Source organism: Puma concolor, chromosome A2 (genome assembly GCF_028749965.1).
Source record: "Puma concolor isolate L17-30 chromosome A2, mPumCon1.1.hap2, whole genome shotgun sequence".
NCBI lineage: Eukaryota > Metazoa > Chordata > Mammalia > Carnivora > Felidae > Puma > Puma concolor.
Window position 1 is genome coordinate 29,547,197 of NC_141668.1, and position 26,493 is coordinate 29,573,689.

A 26,493-nucleotide genomic window follows, 5' to 3' on the forward strand; every position below is an offset into this window, starting at 1 on the left:
TTTCTACCCCCTGCTTTCTAATACCAGCTATGCCCCTTCACTCCCATGTCATTGGGACAACTGTCAGTAACCATTTTAAAATGTTCCTCAATGAGGGTGGTCTGTGGCCTTCTTAGAGATCCTGTGCGCCAGTCATTGGGGTGGTGATGCATCCCTGTAGATGAGCTTCCAACCTCAAATAATAGGTTCGTTCGGGTCTTTTCTGACTTCTGCTAGGTTTCTGGCCATTTATATTCTTGGTACTGCTGATATTATACTCAGAAAATAAAGTTGGACTAAACCCATTCTAGTCAAGGGTCCATTCTGGTCATGGAACCAGGAAGAATGGTTTCTGAAATACTTCTGGCAAGGAAGGGGGGTAGTCCTCAGCCCTTTAGTAGTTGTAGTTCAAATGCCGGACGCAGTCGGTGTGACAAATGGGTGTTGGCATCATCTGTCTCCCACTCCAGGGCAGGAGTGGAAAAGACAGATTTTTTTTTTTTTTCTCTAGCCCTGTGGTTCACGAATATGGCTGCATATTAGAATCACTTGGTAAGCCTTGAAGCAAAGCCGGGTCTACACCAAGTGAATCAGAATTCTGGGGCTTACCCTGGATATTTAAGCTCTCCAGACAATTTGGTCAGTCATGGTTAGAGGGGACTTCTCCATCAGTTCTTATTCCAATTAACTAGGCTGGTGCCTTGTCCAGTCTAGCACTTTGATGTTCTGGCAAGATCTTTGGCTAATCGATATATCAAAAATGTGCTGGTTTTATCGATAAAAAGTTTTATTCATTTGGTAAGCAAATACCACAGATCTAGGACTTGAGGATTCACACTGACTGAGAAAGTAACCTGTCTTGAGGGAGGAACACAAAGGAGCAGTCAGTTCTCCAAGGCACCATCAGAGTTGACTTCTTGGAGGAAGTGAAATTAGAGCAGCAGGTTGAAAGCTGAATAGATCAATATGTGAGTGAGAGGGATTCAGATGGGATTAGCTGTAAGGGTACCAGGACATGAAGTGGCACATAGTGTGTGGGGGGGCAGCTTTGGGGAAAGGCACATAGCAAGAGATGAAACTTGGTTAGGTGGGTGGGAACTGGGTATGCAGAGCCTTTTGCAGGAGTTTGGGCTTTATTCTGTAAAACGAGACCTAGTGAAGGCTTGCACGGAGGAAAAATATGAGGTGAGTTCTCTGTAAAAAGAGTATTCTGGAAAACCTAAGGAGAATAGGTTAGAGGAAGGCAGAGGTGAGTGAGTGGGAAGGTCCCGGCAGAAATCGGACAACCTGAAGTAAGGTAGTAGCTGTGTAGGTAGGTAGAGATACTGTGTTGGGATGATCAACACATCCCAACTGTGTTGGGATGTTGGGGTTTGATCAGAGATCCAGTCAGTAGGAGAGTGGGGTCGTAGGGATTTATGGTGACTCCTCCCTTTTACATTTGAGCGACTGGGTGGGCAGTGATGGATTTCCTTCTAAAATGTTCCCTTTGAGGTCGATGATCCAGGCATCTTGATGGGACTCCCTGGCTCTTGAGGTGTGGGCTGACTCAAACTAAGCCCTTAGGAAGGTGAGAAGCTAATAGCATGTAAATAGAGATTTTGATAAGCATTGCAAAGGCAGCTGATGAATTTCCTTTGAAATAGGCTTCTGTCTGGTTAGAGGAGGCCATTCACTACATCGGAGTTAGCTTGCCCAGTGGCCAGGTATCTTTGGAGGCTGTCCTGTGGGGCTACCAGACACTGTCACTGATAGTACATCTCAAATTTGTCACCTGTTTCTATCAAATATCCCTTCATCTCAAAGTTTCGTTGTAACTTTGACAGTAGACCGTGACACTTCAGAGGTCAAGGTAGTGGTGTGAACAGATTAGTTACCTTCCTTCTCAACTTCCCATTTTGATGTTTTCCTGGCTTTTTCCGTTATGGTAGGCAGATACGTGGGTAAGTCTGTGGCCTGCTTTCTCCATCCTTCTATATTGTTGAAGGCGAATTTCGTCCTGCTTTTGGTAGGAAAGAAAAAATAACCCATCTAGTACATTGAGTACAGGCTCTTGCTAGTGTGTGTTCAGAAATGGGAATCCGGTATCTGGTATTAGAAAGCACTGTTCTTAAGCCTTTTGTTTTTCCAGCTTGGTATCCTTAGCTAGCTGTAAAAAGAAAAAAAAACCCAGAAAAACAAAAGGTTGGGGGGGTAACATAATCTCTTAAGTAATTTACTCATAGGATTGTAAAGCATTGTTTTCCTTTGTGCCTTCTTCCACATATAGTTACAATTGATTTTTATTTTTGCCCCATTAGAAGTGTTTAAAAACAACCCCCACAAAACTTCGCCTCAGTGGTGGCTACTGAAAGGCTTAAGTTAGCTAGCTTATTTCCTTTAGTTATCTTGAGAGCAAAAATGATTGTTCTCAAACTGAGAATTGACTGGGCCCTTACTGGATAATGTAGAACATGTGTTTTTTCCCTTTCCTACCTGTTTGTATCTTAGTCTAGAAATTTAAAGACCACTGTATCCTATGTTAACACATACCATTTTTAACATATATATTCACATGCTTATAACTTTAACATACAAAGGATATGTGCTTTATTTTTCTGATGCCGTTCTGTAAGCATTATCTAGTTGACTTTATAATCTTAGTGTCTCCCCCCCCCCATTGTCACTTTTTGGTATGTAGGATTGTGACTCTTGTTAAATGAGTGTCCATTTTCGACATGGGTAAAGAATAGGAAACGTTTCAGATGGTCAGGAGCCTTCCACCAGGTTTCAGGGCATTGTGTGAAACTGGCACGAACAATGCTGCAAACTGGAATTCGAAGCAGAAGAGAAGTCCTGAGGCTGGGCTCACCCTGTCCTACCAGATTGTTGCTCCTTTAGACTCCCCTTCCACCCTTTCTCACCCTGCTTTCTGCCCCAGAGGGTGGACCTGCTTGGACTCTTGCTCTCAGGCTTCTGATTAGGTTTGGCTCTCTGGAACCTGGCTGAAGCTGGGAGGGTCGGGGGAGGAAAGAAGTCCCAAGTATTCCTGCTCCCTCCCTGACCCCCAAGGTCCTCTGGAGTGGGCTGTGCTCCTTAGAGCTCACAGCTCTCCACGAAGCAACCATTTCTTTTCTTTTACATTTATTTATCTCTGAGAGACAGAGCACAAGTGGGGGAAGGTCAGAGAGAGAAGGAGACACAGACTCCGAAGCAGGTTCCAGGCTCTGAGCTGTCAGCACAGAGCCTGATGTGGGGCTCGAACCCACAAACTGTGAGATCATGACCTGAGCCGAAGTCGGTCGCTTAACCAACTGAGCCACCCAGGCACCCCCCACAAAGCAACCATTTCTATGGCTATTTCTCAGACGGACGACAACTGCTCCTTCACCTACTTCTAAGCTAGGAGAGGTCACGGCCCAGCCACTGTCAGCCTAGGGCAGGGTTCTGTTACACCCCCACCTTGTAAATCACCCTTCTTAAATTCTGTTACCACGTTCTGAGTGTCCCATCTCTTTCTTCTTGGGACCCTGACTGAAGGACTGGTCATACTGGATAGTTGGCTTGGAGTACAAAGTTCTTAGTAGGAACTAGGCTTTGGAAATTTGGAATTAGTGGACTCAGCCTTGAAGATCTTCAGTTCTTCCTGTTTACATTGGTTTTGGGAAGAATAGTTGAGAATCCAAGTCAGCCTGGGGAAAAAAGTCTGCTTTTCTTTGCTATTTTATGATGGGTGGAGAGGTTCTAGGTTGTTTTTGTTTTTCCCTGTAATCAGATATATTTTTTGATTCTTCCTACTCTTAACATACTCAACTTGCATAATTTGGCTTAAAATTTCATAAATTGGCTTAAAATTTATGGTTGCTGTAACTTGCTTTATGCTACAAGGTAGGTTTATTTTTTTTTTTAATATTTATAGTATATATATTATTATATTCTCATGTTTATTTTTAAGAGACAGTGTGAGTGGGGAAGGGGCAGAGAGAGGGGGGACACAGAATCTGAAGCAGGCTCTAGGCTCTGAGCTGTCAGCACAGAGCCTGACACGGGGCTTGAACCCATGAACCGTGAGATCGTGACCTGAGCTGAATTCGGATGCTCAACCGACTGAGCCACCTGGGTGCCCCTACAAGGTAGATTTGAAAAGTTTTCTGTGGTGCTATGTTATCTAAGTTATTAACTTTTCCTAAATCCTTGAGCTTGATACCAAATTTCGTACATTAAATTACATGTAATTATGTCTTTCCTGAGACTTCTAATTCTTTTGCCTCAATCTGCTTTAATTTTATGATTGTTTTAATGGTAGTTTGTAATGTAAAGGTGGGGCTAACTGTCCTGTCCCTTTCATGTTGGAGTACTTGACAACATATTCTTTCAAAATAAGTTTTGATTTATTTAGTGAATAAATTTGTTATCACGTGTGTCTACAAGTGTACATGTACTGTCCAGGTGTCATTTGTATAATTTACTTTAAGAACTCTAGATCCACTTTGCAATTGTAATGTTGACCATTTCCCCCGAGAATCTTCACCCTAAACAAATGGTTTAAAGAGTTTTATACAGTTTAAATTTGGGTGCCTGGGTGGCTCTATTGCCTAAGCATTTTCTTTTAATTAAAAAAAATTTTTTTTTAATGTTTATTTATCTTGAGACAGAGCATGAACAGGGGAGGGTCAGAGAGAGAGGGAGACACAGAATCTGAAACAGGCTCCAGGCCCTGAGCTGTCAGCACAGAGCCTGACGTGGGGCTCGAACTCACGGACCGCGAGATGGTGACCTGAGCCAAAGTCGGACTCTCAACCCACGGAGCCCACCCAGGCACCCCATGGCCTAAGCATTTTCACTCTTGATCTCTGCTCAGGTCCTCATCTCAGGGTTGAGTGTTTAAGCTCTGTGCTGGGCATGAAAGCTATTTAAAAAAAGAAACAAAACCCAAAACAAGTTTAAACTCCAGTATAAGCATTGAAAGGAATTTTTTATTGCTAAATGATGCCCGCAGATTACTGCATATAACCTCTAGCATGGCATTCTACAAAACAGCATTGATAAGGTTGATACCGATAGACTGGTTCTGTATTTTCTGGAACGTTAATCACAAAGAATTGATGTTTTTGCAGTTGTTTTCATAAAGGAATATTACAGTAATGTTACATAACTTTTAGGTACATAAATTTTATACCTTGTTGATATATGGGCATGAAAATTTTATTATATACGTGACTTCTTTAGTAAAGATAATCTTTTCTGTAGATCTGCCAATATATCAATTCATATACTTTGCTGTTTCCTATCATTGTATTAAGAATTTCCAAAGGGGGCATTAATGGTAGTAGGCCTTTTTTAAAAATCTATTTGAAGAGAAGTTCTCCACTCTGAAGTATTCTGTGGCTTTTTGTTTAGTGTGATACATTTTATTCTGTTTATCAACTTCTAAAAGGTTTTAACTCAGAAAAATGGAAAAATTGTTTTTATGACTACCCTCCCCCCCAGATACTTGTTATAGTAGCAAAGCCCCTCATAAGGTGGAGGGTGCCACTGTGTGTCTTTCTCAGTTTATGGTACCTGGCTATTTTTGGGTAATTCTTCCATTGGTTTTAGGTATGGTGGTAGTAGACTCTCGGGCTGTGTTGAGCATCTATGCTGTGTACCAGTATCTCCCTTAAGGAAGTTTGATGTGACTGACACTCTTGAGCCTGCTCTCTGCTCTGGTACAGAGTGGTACAGAGAAGAGCAAGAAAGCCAGAAGGAGTCTAGAATTTGGTGATGGTATACTGCTTATTTTCTTTTCAGTGCTGTTTTGTAGAATGCCATGCTAGATGTTATATGCAGTGATCTATGGGCATCATTTAGCAGTCTTTTTGCATGATAAAAAATTCCTTGTAATGCTTGTACTGAAGTTTAAACCATTTAGGGTGGAGGTTGTGTGGGGTAATGGTCAACATTATAATTGGTAAGGGATCTAAAGTTATAAAGTAAATGTACTACACAAATGAGACATGCGTGATACACGTATACTTGTATATACATATGATACATTTTTTGGCTGTTGTAATCTTGCAAACCAATTAATAAAACCAAATTTTAACTAAAATTCTTTTATGGGCTTGGATGCCTTGAATCTTTATCTACAACTGAGTTGTTTCAGTAAGCTTGGAAAAGAGAATCCTCTGTATTCTGTAGAAAGTAAATTTTAATAATTTTAGATGTAAGGTAATGCTATCTAAGAATCTAACGTAAAATTACTTTCACATACAATATTTACTAAAATGATTACTGGAAGGTTCATTGAACAGATATGGAATGGAGGCACCAAGAAATTTCCACTTATGCTTATAAGTAGATCTGAGTAAAGGATCTAAGTCGTCAGTTGGTTTTCTTCATCTTCATTTCTTGTTTTGCCAAAATGTAAAACCAAAGGTGACTTGAATTCCAACACTGAAGGGATTTGTTTTCCTATAGAAGATTTATAAAAATGAATTTGATTATATTTTGGGTTCCTTTTAAAATTGTAACTGACTTGTTTACGTAACTAATGCTTGCCTCCCTCCAGAAAAGTACTCCCTAATCGTCTCCAAGTCCTGGCATACTTAAATGATAATTTGTATAGTACTTCCTGGTAACTGGAAAAGGCCTCCTTCGTTTGAAGTTGATGGGCCCAGGTGATTCTGGTTGTCCTGGGCCCAGCCTTGTTCCTGGGCCATGGCACGTGTGCCATGGAGGCTCCGGGTAGAGCTCATTATAAAGTTCGGCAGCACAGTGAATACATTCCTCAATACGGTTACTGCGAAAGACAGAAAGCACTGTAGGAACAGCTCCACTCATTCGGTTTTGTTGTTCTCCCACGATTCTGACCTAGGTTTTTTACTCTTCTGCTCAAAACCCCAGTGGCTCCCTAATACACTCAAACCACAGGTCTTAAATCACCTGCAGGATCTGTCATCCTTTGACTTCATAGCTTTACCTATCCTTGTTTCTCTGTGTTTTTAACTCCCCACTAGCCTTCTTTGTACTGCCTTCTACATGCTAGGCATGTTCTCCGTGCTGTTTCCTCTACTTGAAATGTTCTTCCCCAGAGATCAGTATGACCTTCCCAGAGGCCAACTGACCACTCTTTGAAAAATGGATTTGACTTTTGGGTTCCCTGTGCATTATCAACTTCGCTGATAGTGGAACTTGGGTTTATGCTGGTATTTCTGGGAAAAGTCAACTGCAAAATCTACAAGGTTCTCTGCTTGTTGTTCCTGTCGAAACTGAATTCTTGAAGGTCTTTACCACTAAATCTATTGGCCTCTTCAGCTGATGTTTTCCTGCCCTTCTGTAGCATGGGATAATTGCCCTGCTTGTTAAAACCATCTTCTCCTTGAACTTTGGTAATTCTGCCCTTCCCTAGGTTTGTAATGCTTTGATGGTTCTTCAGTTTTCTTTCACCTGGGATTTTTTCAATTCTTTCAGGGTAATTTCCCCAAGGGTTAGACCTTGATTTTCAGTTACTACCCATTTAATTTTTCTACCTTAACCTTTTCACCTATTCTCTCAATGTTATCAACTCTGCCCTTGCAGGCCTATCTTGGTTATTATCTTTGATGGCACTCCTTTCTGAACAGTTTATAAGTTTCTTTTAGCCAAATGTGTTTAAGATAGTCTCTGGTTCCTGGCTCTTTTTCCCTCCATATCCATTCAAACCTTATTTAAGAACAAGCTCAAATCTATTTCCCATCTGAAACCTTCCCAAACACTGTCTGATATTTCTTGAATTTGTGTTCTTAGAAAGTCCATAAATTAAGGACTTTTATTGTTAACTTGAAATTTTTTAAAAACCCTATTGCTGTTGAAGTGAAAGTTAGAGGAAATACCCTCTTGGGCCCACATTAAGTGTATTTCAGCTTAATGTTTAACATTGTAATTCTTAAAACCAAGTTTAGTATTTAAACATAAAGCATGATACATAAACATTTTCCTGTTTCTTGAACTGATTCACAACATTTTAATAAGGTGAAAAAATGGTCCATTTCAGTAGGAATTAAAACATTACAAACCACTAGATACCTCTTTCATCTGTTAGCAAAGATTTTGAATACTATAATGGTACGTTATGTTAAAACGTTATCTCATAAAGGGGCGCCTAGGTTGGCTCAGTCCATCTCTGAGCATCTGACTCTTGATTTCGGCTCGGGTCATGATCCCACGGTTTGTGGGACTGAGCCCTGTGTCAGGCTCTGCACTGAGAATGTGGAGCCTGCTTGGGATTCTCTCTCTCCCCCTCTCTCTGCCCCACTCACATTCTCTTTCTCAAAATAAACTTAAATTATATCATCACAATTAGGGAAAATGGAAATAGAAATGATATGAACAGAACAGAGGCTAGAAGGCATTACGAAAATGTTACTGGTCTCACTGTCCAGGCACAACTATCTTTCCTCCCTGGGTTATTTCCCCCACTTTTTGATCAGCAATATGGTATTTGGACATCTATTTCCTTTTTGTAGTTAAAGAGGAGGAGTGTATTCACGTGAGCTAAGGAAAACAAAAGTGAAGAGAAATGCCTTTATTTCATCATGAAACTAATAAAAAATTAAGACTTTCATTTTTTATAGCAGTGTTAAGTGTACGAAACTGAGGGGACGTACAGAGGTTGCCTGTACACTGTATGACTTCCCCATTGTCCACATCCCCCACCAGATGGTACATTTGTTACCACTGATAAACCTACGTTGGCACATCATAATCACCCAAAGCCCATGGTTAATTTTAGGGTTCACTCTTGGTGTTGTCCATTCTATGGGTTTGAATACAGGTGTATTATGTATCCACCATTTTGGTATCCTACTTAGTCGTTTCACTGCTAAAATTGTCTTTTTATGATCCGGCAGTCTCCCATTCTCTGTATTGGAATGGCTTGCTTTCATGACCGACGAAGATTTGGGTAATGTTTGTGTAGATCTCACTATGTTATGGCAATTTCCATATTATACTGTGATTTCTTGGCTTCTCTGGGGATAGCCAGCTATGGTTTTGAATTACTAATTTGTATAGCAGCATTTGAACATCTATTCAGTTTACATCTGTGAGGTTTACTTCAGTTGCCTTGCAGTGGTAGGTAGAACCAGACCACAATATTGCCATCTGTTCCCACGGTTATACTGGTAGGTTTCTGGTAACACAGGCAGAGGAGGTCTGTTTATGTTCCATTTCTTAATTCAGATGGAAGATCAGACCCAGGAAAATAAGCCCTTTTTCTATTTCCAGATGATTTCTGATCAAGCATAAATAGACTTTGAAAATCTGTACGCTACATTTCTCTTGAGCAAGTATAAGCAAAGGGCCACGTATGAAACCAGGTCTCTATACGCTGTTTCAGGATTCAAGTTCACACTTCTCATTTAGTATACATGTGTGCACACATGTGTGGTTCACAACATGCTTTTTATACTTAAGCTTTTTAAAGTCCATGATCTTGGAAACTGTGGACTTAAGGGAATCTGGTGTTTTGAGGGAATTAACATTATGTGTTTACATGCCACTTACCACCGGAATAGAGTTCCCTTAATGACCACTCTGGTATTTGTTCCTTTATTTTTATTTTTTTATTTTTGAGACCATGAGCAGGAGAGGGGCAGAGAGAGAGAGAGACAGACAGACAGACAGAATCTGAAGCAGGCTCCAGGCTCTGAACTGTCAGCACAGAGCCCAGTGCGGGACTCGAACTCAGCCATGAGATCATGACCTGAACTGAAGTCGGACACTTAACCAACTTAAGCCACCTAGGCACCCCAGGACTGTTATTTCGTGTATGCATCCTAACAATGCTTGGCACATAAATATTTTTGAATGATTTTAGAGTGAAACACATACTTCTATATAAATCCATCTATTACCAAAGAGGGACAGTATTTTATAGCATGATTGATGTTGGCATTTATGGTCTCTAACCAGAATGGGACCATTCCTTTATGGAATGCTGACCTAGAGCTTTCCTTACATACTATATTGGCATCCCTTTTTCTGGAAAGATTTTCATTTTTCAAAGGGGAAAGATAACTTACTACAAGCTTCAGTCTATTTTATGTGAGAGTAGAGCTACAGTGACAATCCCTATGTATGCTTTGTGTGTGTATGTGGGGGGGGGTGTCTCTGATCAACTTTTTAAATTGCTAATATTGGAAAGAGTTCTTTAATCTTTGGCAGAATTGCTTGAGGGTGAGGAGTTTGAGTTCAGGCTTTTGGCCCCTACTGAAGGTGGAGAGTTAAGTTTATGTGATTGAAATTTTACTGGCAATAATTCCAGGGACCTCCTTTAAACTGCCCCCCACTGCCAGACAACATCCCAACAGGAATACAGGAATTGAAGTACATCCCCATTTGGGAAGTAACTCCTATATCTTCAGTCCTCTTTTTTTTTTTTTTTTAGGTAAAAGCCTGTAGAATTCACAATAAAATATAAACATCACAGGTTCTAATGAAAATCCATAATTGAATATACTGATGGTTTTTGAAGACTGGAATGTATCAATTTTTCTTGTAGAAATCATAAAGGGTTGCTTTGCTATTTTACCGCACAAATAACACCAGTTAGGGCATGATGTTTTGTTGCATGAAGTGATGATGTAATATAGGTATGAGTCCCTTATGTTACTTGATCATGCAGTGTTGGACTTGGTTTTCTTTTTGTAATAAGATCTGAATAATAGCCCCATTGATCACTTTCAGCGGGAAGAAGGAAGAGGAGGAGGCCTGTTTCCTAGTAGGTCACTGAATTTTGTGTGGTATTCCTACTTCCTCCAGCCTAGGTTCTAAATTTCTCCTAGAAAAGCCTAATAATATGGCCCTCAGATGTTTTACATTTAAAAGATTATGGGGCACCTGACTGGCTTAGAGCATGTGACTCGACCTCAGGGTCGGGAGTTCAAGCCTCACTTTGGGTGTGGCACCTACTTAGAAAAAAACCCAACATCAGATTTTTTTTTTTTTTAAATTTCCGCTTTAATCCCGTGGTGGTTCTTTGTTTTTTATCATAAGCTCTGTTCACTGGAAGTCCTGATTGCATTCTTTTAATGACCTATTATGAGTGCTTTCTTTTGAATTTCATGGTGTTATAGTTGGAATTTATAAATGGAAAACATGAAACTATTTTTTTCTTAAATAGAATGGAGTTATTTTATAGCTGAAGGGGATATGTAATTATTGGACTTGGAACTATCTTTAGCCTTCTTTTACAGTATGAATTGCTTGCTTTATGATTAATCTTTTTGCTTCAGTGTTTTCTGAAGAACCTCCTAAATAGGAATTGAAGATCTTCCAGTGTCCAGAGACCGTTCTTTTTTTGCAGTTATTACAAATTGAAGACTACAAATTACTGGAAAAAAATATCTACTGAGCCTGGCTCATCTCTTTTTCCTCTTATGCACTATATATGGGAGCAGTTAAATTTCTTATTTTGGTACTTCTTATTTTTAAATTACTGCACATTCAGAATAGTCTGTCTCTGCAGACCTTTTGAAATTGGTGGGATTGGCATCCTTTTTTTTTTCTTTTTTCTTTTTTGGTATCCTAATGCTAATAAGGTTTAACTTCCTGCTATTTCTATAGCACTGTCAATAAATGGAATGCCACTTTTTTAATCCTCACTTAAAATAGAATCCTTATTCTATAGATTTTACACTTTGCCTTTTAATCTTGCAGTAGACATTACTCTCCTGTGATTTTTCTGAGTCTGCAGTGTAGTGATGAGTTAGCAGCAGGGACTATGGAGACAAGACTGTCTCAATTTTGAATGATGATTCTGCCTCTTACCGGCTGTGTGGACTTGGGCTGGGCTAGTAACCTTTCTGTGTCTAAATTATTCTTACCTTGAAACGGGGATAATAGTTCTTTCCTGTACTTTTATATACAGTGATCACTGTAGTGAAGTCCAACGGATAGTTGTATGTCTCATTCTGTGTATTCATAAGTACTTGTTTTTTTTTTTTTCTGTGTGTCACAATACTTGAAAAGGTATCTGCTCTTGTGCTGTTTTGAATGAGCTTGGCCTAAATGAATTATAATCTTATTGTCAAATTTAGAGATATTAGAGGCCCCTTTTAAACAGTTTTGTAAAAAGAGGTGCATCTTCTCCATAGGGTAAAGACTTCAAGCTGTGTTTTAGAAATTCTTAAAAAAATATTTAATACATGAAATAAGGTAAAGGCCTAAGGTTACTTAGGAGTGAAATATATAATTTATGTACCAGTTGACCTCTATAGTAAGGTTTTCCTGTAAAACTTCTGTCATGCTTTCTTCACATGAGACAAAAGATAGTTGAATCCATCTACCAGTCGCACATGACTCTTCATAGGGTAATTGAAAATATAGAAAGTGGCTTTTGCATGCAAGGTAGGAATGTGGGAGGTTGACCTTGTAATGCCATTCACGAGGTTTCTTCTTGCAAAACATTTAACAAAACTGATCCAGTATTCCTTCAGAGTGCAAAGGGAAGAAAATTTCTAAGTTTGGCTTTTGGATTCTCGGCTTCACTCTTTTGCTGAAGGAAAACAACACGTTAGCCTAATGCAAGTAGTATATACATTATAATCACCTGAAGACGTGATGGGTGGAATCGGTGGGTTGGACAGTGGAGAATAGTGCTGTTTGACCAAAAAGAACACCTAGGTGTTCTGATGGCAGACCTCAGTCTGAATGCTCCCATAAAGTTCATAGTATTTCCTAATATTTTTAATGGCTGGGGGATTTACAGTGTTGTATTTCATTCTGGGTATCGGTGATGTGTGTCTTTTTCTGTTTTTATGGTTGTTGCTAGAAGTTTAACAAACTTATTCCCCCCCCCGCTGCAGGAACCAGCTTTTTATTCCATTGATCTTTTCCCTCTGTTGATTTCCTATTTTCAATTTCATTAGCTTTTGCTTTTCATTTCCTTCTACTTAGATTGGATTTATTTTGTTCTTTCTCAGTTCTTGAGCTGAGAGCTTAAATTAAGACTTGTAAAATCTATACGTCTAGTGCTATAAATTTAGCTCTCAGCAATGCTTGTGTCTAATCTAGATATATTGTATACTCATTTGGTTTAACATTGGTTTATTTTTAAAAATTCATTAGGGAGGGTACGCAAGCTGGGGAGGTGGCAGAGGGGGAGAGAATCCTAAGCAGGCCCCACACTCATCACAGAGCTTGATCTCACTACCCTGGGATCATGACCTGAGCTGAAATTAAGGGTCAGACACTCAATCTACCGAGCTGCCCAGGTGCCCCTCTTGTTTAAAAAAAAAAAAAAAAAAAATTGAGACCCTCTTCGATCCACTTGTTTAGAAGTGTATTGCTTGGTTTTCAGCTTGTTGTCTTTGCTATTGATTCCTAGTTCGGTCCTATTTTGGTCAGATAAAATAGTCTGTATGATATCATTAGTTCTTTTAAAGTTTTTGAAGTTTGTGGCACAGGATACGGTGTATCTCGATATGTGCTCTGATGTCACTTGAATGTATTCTGCTGTTGGGCAGAGTGTTAACATTAGATTCTCCTAGTTGAAGGTATTGAATCCTGTATGTTTTCTAGTAACTTAGTTCATCTCCAACTGTAATGGTAGATGTGTATATTTTGAGTTTTAGTTCTGCTTTACATATTTTGCAGCCTTGTTTTTTGGTGCATGCACATTTAGGTCACCTAGGCCATCTTGGTGGATTGACTTTTTCCCATTATGTAATATCCCTTTGTCTACTAATTTTGCTCTGAAGTCTGTTGTATCTGATAGTCCTAATTACCTTTCACCAATGTTTGCATGATATCTTTTTCCTTCCATTTCCTTTCAATTGCCTGTGTCATATTTGAAGTGAGTTTATTGTATGCAGTATATAGTTGGGTTAGGGTTTTTAATCTGTCAGTCTGTCTTTAGTATATTTAAACCATTTATATTTAATATAACCATTTATCTGTTAGGGCATAAGTCTGCCATTTCATTTTGTTTTCTCATTTTCACTTCTTAGTCTTGACTTCCTATGGGTTATTTTAATATAGGTTAAAATTATGATAATATTTACAATGAGTGTATCTTTATGGCCTTCTAAGAGGTTGCTCTAGGTGTTACCTAAATACCCATAAATTATTACAGTCCACTAGTATCACCTTTTTACTAGTCCTTTTGAAATATAGACTCTTTTTATGTTTCAAAACACTTCTATTCCAGTGTGTGTATTCACACACATACACCACGTCTGGATCCATTCATCTGTCAGTGGGCACTTATGTTGCTTCTGTATGTTGGCTATTGCAAATAATGCTGCAATAAACACAGGGGTGCATGTACTTTTTGAATTAGTGTTTTTGTGTTCTTTGGATAGATACCCAATAATGGGATTATTGGATCATAGGGCATTTCTATTTTCAACTTTTTGAGGAATTTACATACTGTTTTCCACAGTGGCTACCCCAGTTGGCTTGCATTCCCACCAACCGTACACGAGGGCTTCTTTCTTTCCTTTCACATTTTTGTGAACATGTGCTATTCTTTTTTAATTTTAGCCATCCTTACAGGTGTAAGAGATCTCATTTTGGTTTGGACTTGCAATTCTCTGTGGAGTAGCTTTTCCTGTGTCTAGCCATCTGAATGTTGTCTTTGGAAAAATGTCTCTTCAAGTTCTCTGCCTGTTGGATTGATGTGTTTTGTTTTTGGTGTTACGTAAGATCTTTATGTATTTTGGATATTAACTCCTTATCATACATACTGTGCAAATATATTTTCCTGTTCAGTAGGTTGCCATTTTGTGTTGTTGTTGATGGTTTTCCTTCATTGTGTGAAAGCTTTTTATTTGGATATAGTCCCAGTAGTTTATTTTTGCTTTTGTTTCTCTTGCCTTAGGAGACCTATCTAGAAAAACGTTGCTATGACTGATGTCAGAGAAATTACTGCTTGTATTGTCCAGTTTTGTGGTTTCATGTCTGACATTTAAGTCTTTAATCCATTTGGAGTTTATCTTTGAATAGGGTTTTAGAAAGTAGTCCAGTTGGAATTTTTTTTTTCCATGTAGCTATCCTGTTTTCCTAGCACCATTTATTGAAGAGACTTTTCCCAGTTGTATAATCCTGCTTCCTTTGCCATAGATTAATTGACCATATAAGCATGGGTGTATTTTTGGGCTCTATATTCTGTTCTGTTGATCAGTGTTTCTGTTCTGTAACAGATCCAGACTGTTTTGATTATTACAGCTTTATGGTAGATTAGGAAATCTGGAACGGAGATTTTCGGCTCTGTTCTTTCTCAGGATTGCTTTGGCTATTTGTGGTCTTCTATGGTTCCATACAAATTCTAGTATTCTGTGAAAAATGCTGTTGATACTTTGAGAGGATTGCATTAAATCCTATAGATTGCTTTGGGTAGCATAGACATTTGACCAGTATTCTTCCAATCCATGGGCATGGAATATCTTTCCATTTGTGTCCTCTTCACTTTCATGAGTGCTAGAGTTCTCAGGGTACAGATCTTTCATCTCCTCGGTTACATTTATTCCTAGGTGTCTAATTCTTCTTGGTACTATTCTAAATGGAATTATTTCCTGGATTTATTTTGCTTTGTTATTTGTGTACAGAAATGCTACTAATTCCTGGGTATTAATTTTGTATCCTGCAGTTTTACTGAATCTATTTGTTTTTCATGGCGTCGATAGCGTTTTCTATATAGAGTATGTTACACAGCCATGAAAAGGATGAGCTCTTGTTAATTGTGACAACACTGATGGACCCAGAGGGTATTATGCTAAATAAGTCAGACTGAGAAAGACAAATACCATGTGATTTCACTCCTGTGGAATCTAAAACAAAAGAATCAGACTTCTAAATACAGAGAGCAAACTCAAGGTTGCCTGAAGGAAGAGGGTGGGGTTTATAGGCTAATATGGTGGAGTGGGAGGTGGTTTTACAGTTATGGAATGAGTAAGTCATGGAAATGTGCACAGAATAGGGAATACAGTCAGTGATATTGGAGTAGTATCCTGTGGTGACAGATGGTAGCTACTTGTGAATGTAGCATATATAGAGAAGTTGAATCACTATACACCTGAAACTAATGTAACACTGTCAAATATACTGAAAAACAAAACAAAATGGATGAAGCAATTAAAAATATTTTTATACATAACATTGGAATGATATGAAACAGTGTTTTGCTTTAACCATCAAAAAACATAATTTAGAAATCTGAAAAGGAAGAAAGCTTATTATGTTTACCTGTGTTTTGGTTTATTCGGTTTTTCTACCAAATGTTTTCTAGAAAACACTTCAGTTGCTTTTAAAGTAGGTTTGCTTGTGAAAAGTCCTGGGTTTCATTTATCTGAGAAAGTCTGGATATCCCTTCTATTTCCTGAGGACATGTTGGATATAGGATTGTAGGTTTGCCATTTATTTCTACTTTTGCATAACACTCAACTCTGGCTTCCATGGTTGCTAATAAGACATATATTTTCAATAAAGTATGTCATTTTTCTTAGCTGCTTTACAGATTTTGTTTCAGAAGTTTAATTATTATGGGTCTTGGCATGGATTTCTTCGGGGTTATCCAGTGTTTGGGGTTTTCTTGGTTTCTTGAATCCATAGGTTTGTGTCTCCATGGCAAATTTGGAGAGCTTTCAGCCATGATTCAGTACTTTTTCAGACTCCCCCTTGTTTCTCCTTTCCTGGGATTCCATTGACAGAAAAGCTAGATGATTATTAACCCATAGGTTGCTGAGACTCTGTTGATTTTTTTTTTTTCTCTTGTTCATACTGGGTATTTCCTATTCTGCTTTCTAGTTCATATTCTTTCCTCTGTTGCCTCCACTCTGTCATTGAATTCATTCACGGAATTTTAAATTTTGGTTGTATATTTCCTTTAACATTCCCATTTGTGTTTTCTCTTGCTGAGGCTTAATTTCTTTGAGGCTCTTTTTTTTTTTTTTTTTTGGATGGGTTTTAATAAACATACTTATAATTGTTCTTTGAAGTATTTTTATGATGGCTGCTTTAAAATCTTTGTCGGGCGCCTGGGTGGCTCAGTCGGTTAAGCGTCCGACTTCAGCTCAGGTCACGATCTCACGGACTATGGGTTCCAGCCCCGCGTCAGGCTCTGGGCTGATGGCTCGGAGCCTGGAGCCTGGAGCCTTTTTCCGGTTCTGTGTCTCCCTCTCTCTCTGCCCCTCCCCCGTTCATGCTCTGTTTTCTGTCTCAAAAATGAATAAACATTAAAAAAAAAAAATCTTTGTCAGTTAAATCTGATGTCTGTCATTTCAGTGTTGGCATCTGTTGATTGTCCCTTCAGTTTCCAGTATTCCTGGTTCTTGGTTATGACTATTTTTCTATTGAAACCTGGATCTTTTTGTGTCATGAAAGACTATGGTGGTGGTTAAACTTTAAGTGCTTGTGTTTGCTGCTGGCAGAGAGCAGGGGATGCTGCCTCATTGCTAGCAGGGGGAGCTAGAAGTCTAGGTTCTTCAGTGAGCCTCAGTTGACCTGTGAGTGGGGGTTCTTAATTGCTGGGTGGGGTGGAATTTTTGCCTTTTCTCTCCATGGACCCCGTGGTGTTTCTGCTGGTTGATGCTGAAAGTCTTTAGTCTGCACTAGGCCACCTCTGTCCCTACCTGAGTGGGAGGGATGTCACCTTGTGGGGGGGCTGAAGTCCAGGCTTACCGTGTTGCTTCTAGTGATTGAGGAAGAAGGGTGCTCATCATTGCCCAGTAGGCTTTAATCACAACTTCCCTCACTTACTCCGTGGTCTCTGGCACAACCTAGGCAGGGGTGTTTCAGGTGTTCAAGTCTCTAGAGAAAGTAGAATTCCTGACCTTTGTTGGCTTGGGTGGTGGAGATGAGGTAGGTTTGGTTATTTCTTGTGTTTGTGTATTTGTGTGTGTGTGTGTGTGTGTGTGTGTGTGTGTGTGTGTGTGTGTGTGTGTGTGTGTGTGTGTTTAGGCCATAACAACTGTATTCCAAATGTTTTCTGTCTAATCAAGTTGCCGGTTTGCTAGTATTTTGGTTTTCTGGAGAAGCCTTTTGTCAAGGCTTTTTTTGGGTTGAGCCATTTGTTTTTAGGTGTCCTAAATCTTTAGCTCCAAATCTGGAATATAAGAGGCAGAACCAAACAGTGTTATTTCTTGGTTCCCAGCTTTCTGCCTTCTCTTTAATATTCTTATCCTTGTTTTATAAATCCAAGATTTTCTGTTGTACTTAATGGGAGGAATAGGGAAAAGGACATCTACTCAGTTGTTCCAGAAGCAGCAAAAGTACCATACAATACTTCTTGAATGAAAAAATTGTAGAAATCAAAGACAGATGAGTTTTGAACAGGGGTTAGGGATGGGGTGGGGCTGTGGCAGGAAAGGTATGTGTGATGTTCTAAATAATTTTTGTGGTTTTTGTACCCACGGTGTTGGATTAGAGGAACCTTCACTGGTGACCACATTATTTACAACCTAATGTGCATACACAAGGAATATGCATAATCTGGGGAAATTTAAGTTAGATGGATTGTGTCAATGTCAATATACTGGTTTCAGTATTGTACTCTGGTTTTGCAAATTTTTACCATGGATCAAAGTGGACATGGGACCTCTCTATTTGAACTATGTGTGATTATGGAGTGATCTCCGTAAAAATCTTAAATTAATGAATTCCAAAATACAAAACTAAAACTATAGAGTAAGGTATATTCACAGAAATCTTGTTTTCAGAGATGTCCCCTCCTTTTTTGGCTAAGTAACCATATCTGTGTTTTTTCTTCTTGTTTTTTTTGTTTGCTTTTGTTTTTTCCTTTGGGAACCTTGATGTGCCCACTTATGAAGAATCCTATTGAAACATTGTATATCGTGCTTTTTCACTTGATAATAAGGTTTGCCTTGGTCACTCTATATAGACTGTTTTCACCCATTATTGCATAGGTGAACCATAGTTCGTTGGCTCTTATAATAATACTATCTTTATGCTGTGGTTATTTTGTATTCTTGTGAGTATATTTTGGAATACAGTAGAGGTGGGATTTCTAGATTAAGTAGAAACATTGGAAATTTTGCAAGAATTTTTAATTCTAGAGTTTGTAATGTAGTTAATACCAGGGTGGGATAATCCCATTCACCCAATTACTGTGCTTTTTCTGGCTGTTCTTGGTATTTTTCCACCTTGAACTTTTCAATGAACAATTGAAGGGCGTCTGGATTTTTTTTTCTCTATTAGATTATGTCTACATTGTTTCATTGGTCACAAAACCTAGTACTGTGTATGAAAAGGCTTATCAAATCAGTGAGGAAAAAATGGACTTAATAGCCATTTTTGAAACCACTGAATAGCCATATGGAAAAATAAAATTAGATTTGTTCTTCGTTAATGCATAAGAATTAATTCCAAATCCAGAATAAATTCCAAATACAAAAAATGAAATAGTACAAGCCCTTAGGAATAGAGAAGGCATTCCTATACAAAATTCAAAACCCAAGATCAATTAAGACATTAATACATTTGCCAAAGATATAAGCAAGGTTGAAATAATCAAACTGGAAATCATTGCTACACATCATAGACCTAGAATAAGGACTAACCTTGATTTTGCAAGGAGCTATTAAAAACTGGAAGAGTAATAAAAAAGGGTAACGGAATAAATGTAAATGGCTCTTGAACAGGAAAGTATAGGGCGTCTGGGTGGCTTAGTTGGTTAAGGGTCTGACTTGTGGGCTCTGGTCATGATCTCAGGGTTGAGATCAAGCTCCTAGTTGGGCTCTGGGCTGGTTGTGGAGCCTGCTTGGGATTCTTGTGCTCTGGCTCCCTTAGTAGCTCCCCTGCCTTGTGTGTACATGCTCTCAAAAAAACAAAAACATGGGAAAGTATAAAAGCAGTTAAAACAATGAGTGAGCGATCAGTGGCAGAATGCTACAAGTTTATTTTTTTGCTGGCAAAGCATTGAGAAAAAGCATACTGACATTGTAAGTTCAGATTCAGTGCTCGTGCGGAAGTTTTTTCAGGGTGCAGTTAAGAGCATGGACCCTATGCTCCTGATGTTGTAATTACTCTTGTTAGCTACATGACCTTGCACAAATTTCTTGGCTTCCCTAAGTTAGTTATCTTGTCAATGAAAGAGGGATGTAAAAATATTTATCTTGGGTGACTTTTGTGAGAAATAATACATTAAATGAAAACACCATGATATTTTTTTCCTCATCATTTCTGTCCTCACTGTTTCCTAATTGTTAAATGATTGCCAGACTAATTCTTAAGCTGAAGATGAAGGGGTACTGGAGGGTACTTGGAGGTTGAGCTTGAGCAATTGCAAGTCCATGCCTTGTGCCTGTGCAAGTCACAAGGTTTGGGAAGGTCAGGCATGGAACTGGAGCTCTGAGTGGGAGGGACAGCATAACCCCACAGTGTGAGGCGTTGTTGTTGCTGTAGCAGTTGTTGCTGTAGCAGTTGTTGCTGTAGCAGTTGCTGCTGTAGCAGTTGCTGCTGTAGCAGTTGCTGCTGTTGGAGCTGCAGCTGCTGTTGGAGCTGCAGCTGCTGTTGGAGCTGCAGCTGCTGTTGGAGCTGCAGCTGCTGTTGGAGCTGCAGCTGCTGTTGGAGCTGCAGCTGCTGTTGGAGCTGCAGCTGCTGTTGGAGCTGCAGCTGCTGCTGCTGTTGTGGTTGTTGAAAACTCAGCACTGCTTTTACCCTTCTTATGATATGATACTCAACTACTAGAGTAAATGGTGAGGGACCCAGAAACTCAGAGACCCAGCTCCAAAGTTAGGTCCATTGCAGGTTACATTTTGTTAACATTTCTGAGTGAACACACCCAATGGAGTCTGTATCTTGAAACAAAAATAACCTTGTGAATTGGAGCTGATCTTCCTCCATAGTTACAGAGCCCTGCTACTGGGACTGTGGACAGGTAGGGCAGTTACCTTCAGAAATTCAGAATCTCTAGCCCCACCCCAAGCCTATTGAATTAGACTCTTCATTCAGCAGGATCAACTGGGGATTTGTATGCATATTTCAAAATTAGAAGCATTGTTTACTTGAGACTCTTCTAGGCAAACTATCTAGGAGAGAGGGACAGGCTATATTCATAACTTTTTATTACCTGATTAGCTTGCTTTTTCATTCCCAGTATTGAGACTTTACAGACACATTGCAATTTATTAATCACTTATATGCTAAGACAGTGGTTAAACAAGGTATACCATTATCATCTAATACCTCAAGGTTAAGAGTTAAGTTCTGGTCTCCCCATTTTTACAGTGGAGGAAACTGAGGCAAGGGAATTTTCCCTGCCACCTCCCTCCCAAATGGAAACGCATTGTGCAATTAAGAACATGTGAGGTGAGCATCAGGTATTTCTCTACTGATAAGGATTGAATATTTTGGAGCACATGCCTTGACACGAAATGATTTCTTTAAAAGCTAAGAATTAAAAAATTTAGGAAATAGCATTTAATTTTTGAGAGAGTAGAGTTCATCTTTTCTTCTAACAATAGGTTAATTCTTAAGCAGAATGATTGCAATTAGAGCTGCTGAGAGTTGAAACTTTGCTATCAGTGACTGCCAGGTTAGAGGTGGGGTAATTGGTCAAGTCTTCTAACCATGAAGGACCTGGTGGGTTTATTCCGTACTTGTCAAGGTTTAACAGTTCTCTGGAATGTATGATAAATTTTTGTTTTTTCATTATTAGCCATGGCTCATTTGTTTCCCTCCCTTTCAGGTCTAGTTCTGTTGTATATCTGTATGGTTTCACCTGCTTACAGCATTTCTTGCTTCTACCACAGCCGGGGAATAACTTCAAGAATTACATATTTTAACTGACTTCTAAATTAGGCGTCATGTTTTGATCTTTTGTTTAAAAATTGTAGATAAACTTGTCTCCTGCACAGCTTTGTGAAATCAGTTTTTCCAGATGTGAGGTCAAAGCATAATCATCTGAAGTGTATTCTTGAGCATTACGTGGGGCCTTGAACACCCTTCTTCTGGAAGCAAATTAGCATTCTGGGTGAGTTGAGCAGTACGTCTCTAGTTAGGTGCACTTTGGAGATTCTCTGAACATTTGTGACTAAGGAAAGCATACATTACATGTAGAATGATAATTTAGTGAGTTACAGGAGCAATGTATTCAAACCACTTTATTGTAGCTATGTTGTAAAGTCTAAGCATGCAGAAGCCTTCCCCCCCACCCCCCACTTTACCTCTTAAATACATCTTGGTTTTTGCCTGTAAAGCTGCCTGCTTCAGTTGTATTTTCCTTCACGCTTTGTGCTAAAGCTCTGTTGGACTGATCTAGGAAAAATTCCCACTCATCCTGTTGCGAGTACAGGGACCCTGAATCAAAAGTGTCTAAAGGAGGTTTCCATGAACCAAAATACAATCAATTTAATAACATGACAACTGTATGTGAATATCATAGTTTCTTGATTCACAGGAACTTGTAATAAAAATAGTGAAATGCTGGCTGTCTTTAAAATTGCACAACAAAATAGATTAGTATGTGTATATATACCAATATACACAAATTCAAACATTTTAGGCTTGGTAGGCCATAGTGTCTCTGAATCCACTGTGGTAGTGCAGAAGTAGTCCTAGTATACAGATACATGGCATGGCTGTGTCATAGCAAAATGTGGATGCAAGTTTTAACTTCATAGAATTTTGGTGTGTTGTGAATAATAGATTAAAAAAATTTTTTTTAAACATGAGAATACCATGTCTCCTAGAAAGTATGCTAGGCCCCTGTAATGTAGATTTTATAGTCTGTTGACACCATTATGGTTGTGGTGCAGTTAAGATGCTTCTTAGACTATTTCAGTTGATACTTGAAAATTCTACATTTGTTTCAGGCTTCACTAAATTGAGAAGACTTCTTATTTTGCTTATGTGATCTGCTTTAAGTATATCTCCTCTCTTTGTAGGATTTTGCTAATACTACTTCCGAGAATATTGTCTGCTTGACTTTTGTTGTTCAGAATACTTAGCGAGATATTAGTTGGAAGGCAGAATAGCTTGATGTAGTTAGGCTTTGTAATCAGGTTCCGCATGCTGGCTTTATGATTTGGGCCCACTTCTAAGCCTCCTTTTACTCAGCTTTAAAATGGAAATAGAGGACTAGTTTTGCCCCCCACATCACTATACACACATGAATGAAGTAATTTTTTTTAAAAACTGGGGGAAGGGTGCCTGGGGTGGCTCCATCAGTTATGCGTCTGACTCTTGATTTCTGCTTAGGTCATGATCTCATGGTTCGTGAGTTCAGAGCCCCATGTTGAGCTCTGTGCTTGCAGTGTGGGGCCTGTTTGGGATTCTCTCTCTACCCCTCCCCTCTTCATGCATGCTGTGCGTAAATAAACTTTAAAACCTAGGGGAAAAGCAAATTAAAACAGTGAGCTCCCACTGCATACCATAGAATGGCCCAAACTTGAAACCTCAACACCGAATGCTGATGTAGAGCAACAAGAACTTATATTGCTGGTGAGACTATAAATGGTACAGCTACTTTGGAAGATGGTATGATGGCTTCTTACAAAAAGAACATACTCTGACCATACAACCCAGCCATTGTACTCCTTAGTATTTGCCCAAAGTACTTGAAAACTTAAGCTCACACAGAAATCAGCACATACATGTTTATGGCAGCTTTATTCATAATTTTCAAAACTTAGAAGCAAGCAAGATATTATTCAGTAGGTGAGTGGATAAATAAGTTGGTATATCCAGACAGTGAAATGTTATTCACTGTTTAAAGGAAATATGAAGCCATAAGATGTGCAGGAACCTTAAATGCATATTACGAAGTGAAGGAACTGATTTGAAAAGGCTTCTGTAGGATTCCAATTGCAATGTTCTAGAAAAGGCAGAATTATAGGGAAAATAGATAAATGGTGGTTGAGGGCTAGGGAAGGGGAGGGATGAATAGGCATAGCACAGAAGGTTTGAGGCAGTGAAAACACTGATACCATAATGATGGGTATGTGTCATTAGTATACGTTTGTCCAAAACCATGGAATGAATGCCACCAAGAGTGAAGCCTCAGGTAAACTGAGTCCTTTGGGGGGTTACGATGTCAATGTAGGGTTATCAACTGTAACAAATACACTATTCTGGAGGATTTTGGTAATGGGGCAGCTGTGTGTGTTGGGGTAGGAGGGTTTCTATGGGAAATCTCTGTACTTTTCCCTTCATTTTGTCAACCTAAAACTACCCCCAAAATACTTCTGATTAAAAGCCAGCATGGATAACATTATTTTAAAACTTTAAGTCAGGGCCACCTGGGTGGCTCAAGTCATGATCTTTGTGGTTTCAGAGTTTAAGTCCTGCGCTGGGCTCTGTGCTGACTGCTCATAGCCTGGTGCCTGCTTTGGATTGTGTGTGTCTCTCTCTCTGTCTCTGCCCCTCCCCGCTTGCTTGCTTGCTTGCTCTCTCTCCCTCAAAAATAAACCCTTCAAAACCAAACCAAACAAAAAAACCCCCAAAACTTTAGGTCAGACCTCATTTCTCCCTAGTTAACATTTTTATGGGACATACTCATTTTCCCGTGTTTAAAGAGGAAGGGTTTTTGAAGGGGGGGGGGGGGGGGAGGAAAAGTTAGTACATCTGTAACTTAAAAAATTCTTTATTAAAGTATTTCCCAGTACCCAGTTTTTTGGGGGTAATACTAAGAATGGTATTATCAAATAAAGTCCTGAAGGGCAATTGAGACCAAGCTGTGAACACAGACGGTACAGTTTTTTTAATGCAGTGGTATTGTCAGAATACCCCCTTTATAGCCTGCATGCATTTCCAGGCATTTACTGAAGTCCAGTGTCTTGATGTTACAGTTCAGTTTTTAAGACAATATCTATACTTAAAAGATTCTTAATGTAAATAAGCAAGGTAATTTACAAGTGATAGTGGTTTTGAGTGTTTTTTTGACTAGAGAACAATGAACACTCCATTTATGGTTAGCAAACAGCTAGAAATACATTTTAGTAAAAAGACTTAAGAGTAAGTATCACAAATTAGCATAATTAAGCAATATAAGTATAGTCTGTTGATATAATTTGGAGCTGTGTGGAAAATGAAAGTGTCCTTACTCACTTTCATTTCTGAACAGGGAGTAGGAGGAGAAGAAAAACCCTATAAATGCAGGTATTGATTTACATCTTGCAGGGAAGGGTCAAAAGGGACTTGGCTGTAGATAAAGACATAATTAGCTTGTACTTTTCTCTAAGATAATGTTGTCTTTGAAAAATCTTTCTACCTATGCTGCTTTAAAATCTGAGTGGAAGAAGAATGGAAAGTGGTAGGGCCTTGGTCTTTGTTCATAGCTTTTCCCGCAGTGTTCCATATTGGGTAGAATACCAGAAGATTGGATTCCTAGCTTTAGGAGGTCCAAGGAGCAGTTGACAAATAGCACATTGAGAGCCAACCAAAAATAACTACTAGGTTTTCAGGGTGTGTTAACAAATGGTAGTGTTGGTTATATAGAGAAAGTTCATAGGAGGACACTATATTTAATTTAAAATGACCCTAATTTTAAGAAACCATAGTATTAGTAATGAAACGAGATCTTTTTAGCATCTAATCTGTAATAACTGGAAGATAGTATGGCTGAAACATAGGATGAATAAATAATATGTGTTGGGTACTATATAAAGATTTTGAAAAACAAAGTGTTGTATCTATCATAAAGATGACCCCCTCCCCACCCATTTTCATAGGAAGTTTTTAATTGCAATTCCCATGTTAAAAAGTTCTTTTATGCTATTTTTGTTTTCTATAGCATTTACCAGCCTTTAGCATTTATTCATAGTTTTAGATCTATAGCTAACTAGAAGGAAAGACTATTTCTGTTCTTTGAAGTTCTATTTTCTGTCAGTATATCATGAAAATCCTTTAGAATAACTGATGAACCTATATAACCTTGATGGATGTGTATACCATCATGCAGATAGGGAATTGATAGCAGAAATCACTGAACATGTGTTGGGACAAGTAGGGTATTTAGTCCATTGGAACCTCAGTCTACCAAATTGTATGAAAGGAAACATACCAGGAGGGGAAGAAATAAGTTGAAAATCCCAATCAGCTGAGGACCCAGAATACTAGAATCTTTAAAAGGGGAAAAAGCAACAGTAAATGATCTAAATGATTGAATAAGTAATAGGAGTTTGCTCAGTTTAGCAAATTATTGCCCTAATTAGTTTTAGCAGTGGGTAATGTAATAAAACAATATTTTCCAAGATATTTCATCTCCGTATATTAAAAAACCACTTAGTAATAGGCATTTAAGATTCCTCTTTTTGTGGCTTGACAGTTGATATTTGTGGGTATTTTTAAATACATTACAAAGTGGTTTCTTTTTTAATGTTCTTTTTATTTTGTTTTGTGTTTTTGAGAGAGTGTGAACAGGAGAGGGGCAGAGAAGGGAGACAGAGAATCGAAGCAGGCTCCAGGCTCTGAGCTGTCAGCATAGAGCATGACGCAGGGCTTGAACCCATGAACCATGAGATCATGACCTGAGCTGAAGTTGGACGCTTAATCAACTGAGCCATCCAGGTGCCACATACAAAGCTGTTTCATACTAAGATGTGAGGCAGTATTTTT

General features: G+C 38.9%; 1 protein-coding gene across 15 annotated transcripts in view; it reads left to right on the top strand.

Annotated features, from left to right (window-relative positions):
* Positions 1 to 26,493, top strand: part of CADPS2 (calcium dependent secretion activator 2) — a 553,951-nt gene that overhangs the window by 35,364 nt on the left and 492,094 nt on the right. The window lies entirely within an intron of this gene.